Source organism: Dreissena polymorpha, unplaced genomic scaffold (assembly GCF_020536995.1).
Source record: "Dreissena polymorpha isolate Duluth1 unplaced genomic scaffold, UMN_Dpol_1.0 chrUn013, whole genome shotgun sequence".
In the NCBI taxonomy this organism is placed as follows: Eukaryota; Metazoa; Mollusca; class Bivalvia; order Myida; family Dreissenidae; genus Dreissena; species Dreissena polymorpha.
In genome coordinates this window covers 355,899-359,704 of record NW_026273327.1, presented here as the reverse complement: position 1 = coordinate 359,704, position 3,806 = coordinate 355,899, and positions in this window count along the sequence as shown.

Sequence of the window (3,806 nt, the reverse complement as noted above, 5' to 3'; positions counted from 1 at the left end):
TGCGGACTCTCGCCGTATTTCAGCTAACCGCATTTCCTAGAGTCATCCTTATAACCATAAATTAAAGATGTAACACCAATGGTCATTTTTTTTACTTGGTCTATATTTTTTAACTAGTTCAGGAATTTTGACAGTGAGTCTTTGCTACTACTTTCATGGACAAGTGTCATATAAATTATATCAAATAGCAATGGTATTCGTATCTCTTTCCGAAGCATTGCATGAATCAAATTTTTAAACATTATAAAGTCGTGTTTATAAATCATCTACCTTGTTTACCTGCCTGACTTAATTTTATGTTTACCACGTCATCAATACAATTTTCATACATTTACATCATATGCATTGACTGTTACGTCAGATAATTACACAAAACTAAGCGTTATTTTGTGTGACTATTTCATGGATAATAAGAAATACAGCGCCATTAAATAGCACTTTTAACAGAAGCCTATAACAAGCACGAGCAATACAAAAAGTGTAGCAAAACCAAATTTGAAATAATACGAAATACTTTTGAAAACACGAGTACATTTTGAAGTCATGACGTTTGAAATCCTTGTAGATGTCACGATCGTTTTTTTTTGTTGAAAATCGTAGTAAATTATGGAATGGTGTTCTCTTCGGATAACAGAATGTAAGGAAATCTACAAGAAAACGCCGACCGTAAAAATGTTTGTGACCGAAAACCTCGGGCTGATTTTTGGCTAAGCCACCACGTTGCTGCTAGCAATGTACGAGAACAGCATGCACATTGACATTTAGTGGAAATAAATGAAATACTGAATAGTAATGCAAACGAGCTGTAAACGGCTTCACAGAAGCGTATCAACGGTACTTCCCATATAAAGATACATACGTAAATGACACATTTCCCATGCCTGATTTTGTATTTGCTAGAAAAAGTAATGTCGCTGCACTGACACAATCATTGGCTCAGTTAACACGCTTGGTTCACATTCATATTAACATAATTTAATGTACAATGCAACACTCGGTCTCGTGAAACATATCTATATTTCAAAATGCCACATTGCAAAGATCATTATCCAAAACGTGTAGCATGCAACATGTTCCTGCTTTAAATAAATAAGAGTTGCGACGATTTAGCAAGCCTTTTTTGGTTCAATTTTGGTTTCCAAACATCACTTCATTTAATATTTTGATTTGTTTCTTTTTCTGAGATTTTAGGTTTAATGAACGCGTGTCAATGAGTGCAATACATTTAAGAGTTATTTGTTACGTTATTATAAATATAATTATTTTAATCAGAGAAAGATTGCAACAGTGAAATGAAAAGGCACACTGCCTTTTCAATGTATTTTAGCATCACTAAGTCAATACAACTTTAATTCTTTACTAAGGCACAATTCAAACAATTAAGAAAATGTGTTATTTATAAAACCTTGATACATAAATGCATGGAATTGAATCAAATTTGATTGCTTTATTATTGACCAAACAGAGATATCATTAAAATTAATTCATCGATAAACCGAAAGAATTGACGCAGCTTTTTTGTTCGAAATAAGGCTGGAAGAAATTGTAGTTCGCTGAAATCTTATGTTAAAAATATAAAACGTTTGAATTGATTGCGTACTCTTCAACACATTACATAAATATTAAAACAAAAACCATATCATTTTGAATGTTATCAAAGTACACGTTGCGTTGGATCCGATATTTTTATAGCTTAAATTAGAAAACATAATTATACTAAATCAGTCGTTATTTGCTAATGCAAGAAGATCATTTGTATATGTATAAAACATAGTGTATCCCTGTGCATTTGTTTCATTGACCTATATCGATGTTGATTTTAATTGTTCACAATCATGATCTAGAGTTTTGTTTGAATATTCGTATTTATTTGCGTAATAATTTGTTTTTCGAATTGTCAACGTTAATCATTCTTCATATTAAATTAATTACTATTATACTGGTTCAATGTAATAAGATGTTTTCTATACATATTTTATGATTAGTTAATTTAAATTATATAATTGCATGTACTGGTGTGATGATTTATTGTTAGCAGTATGCCTTGGAATGTATAGGAAGCGCATGTTTTTATGTGTATTTTTTAATATGCACATGTATATCTGTATGCATTAAAGGGGCCTTTTCACAGATTTTGGCATTTTTTTAACTTATTCATTAAATGCTTTATAATGATAAATGTAAACATTTGATCGTAAAAGCTTCAGTAAAAAATCAAGAATAAAATTAAAAAAAGGAAAAGAACATTGCCCGGAGCAGGTTTCGAACCAGTGACCCCTGGAGTCCTGCCAGAGTCCTGAAGTAAAAATGCTTTAGCCTACTGAGCTATTCCGCCGAGTACACATACTTGACGTATTTTATACCTTATATAAGCAATCTTCGTAGTTTCACAAAACTTTACGACAAAAACAGAACTCTCCAAATTATTCAATCGTTTCGCGTTGCAACGCTTTATAATTTTTAGGTTTTAAAATCGTCAAAAGATGCATATAATGGCTATATTAGACCATGGTAAATGTTCAGTATTACTGGTTCCTCACAAATATTATAACTAAAACGAACATTTGCGAATCTGAAACAACTTTTTTCAATTTTGTCAATTTACCAAAGCGTGAAAAGATCCCTTTAATATTGAAGTAACTGTAGCAGGCACACTGTTCATACGTTTCTATATATAAACATGTATTAAAAAACGTTTGTTATATGTGTGCGTTTTTGGCATTTATGACGATTCATTTTACCCAAAACAATAAATACGATTTGTTAAGGATATTTGTATTACATTACAAACGAATAACACGCAGATAAGTAAATGGAGTTGATACCATAAAATCCAAGGTAAGACAAACAAAAAGGAGGCAGCGGCGGAAAGAAGATATGAGATGACACTAGAACGGACTGAAATGCGAAAACGAATTAAGGAAGGAAGCTTTCAATTGGAAGAAGAATGAGGAATCAGTAGAAGGGGTAAAGTGTGCATTTATTTAAAATGAATTTACTGAAACACTGAAACAAATGCATGGAATTAAATTGACAGTGTAGTATGTACACACTGGCGTGAATAATGTTCAACGATAATCAGTAATGGGAACTAAAATCTAATATTGCGACGCATTAATCGGCATATGATTGATACAATCACGTAGTTATAACTATGGTATTGGTTACATACATATGCCTTCTAATTAATTAATTATCTATGGATATGTGTTAGCCGTGGTGTAATCATTTGAACATCGTTGTATTTTGTTCATATTATATGAATCATTCTCTTGTGTCTCCAGATCATTTAATTATTAAGTCGAATTCTTATATGGATGCAAATCCAAGTGTTCGTTTCCAAGTAAATATAAAAATAATTGTCCCAGTCTTCAGAGTATACAGGCCAATAATAGTCATTGTTTTATTGTGTCATTGATACATGTGCATTAACTTAAGTCAGATTGGCAAGTTGTTACTTGCCGTAATTAAAGGAAATTGGGCTGTTGTGAGGCTTCCCTTCTTTGAAGACTGTTGAAGTTTCACTCTATTTATATTTTAAATCGGTTCATATTTCAAAATCGTATGGATTAAAAATGCCATATGTATAGGTGTGTGTTTCTATTATAGCATTTAAACATACACGCACAATAATATATTATACACAAAACCCTGTCAATTTAGGATGTTAGTAAATTTGTTTCAAATTTCGTGATACACCATACAGCCTGCACACTATGTTTCAACATTATCTTAACTAAATGTGCATGTTCAGTATTCGTAAACTGTTCTATACTGTATAACGTGAAACGTACTCTTGCACGAGT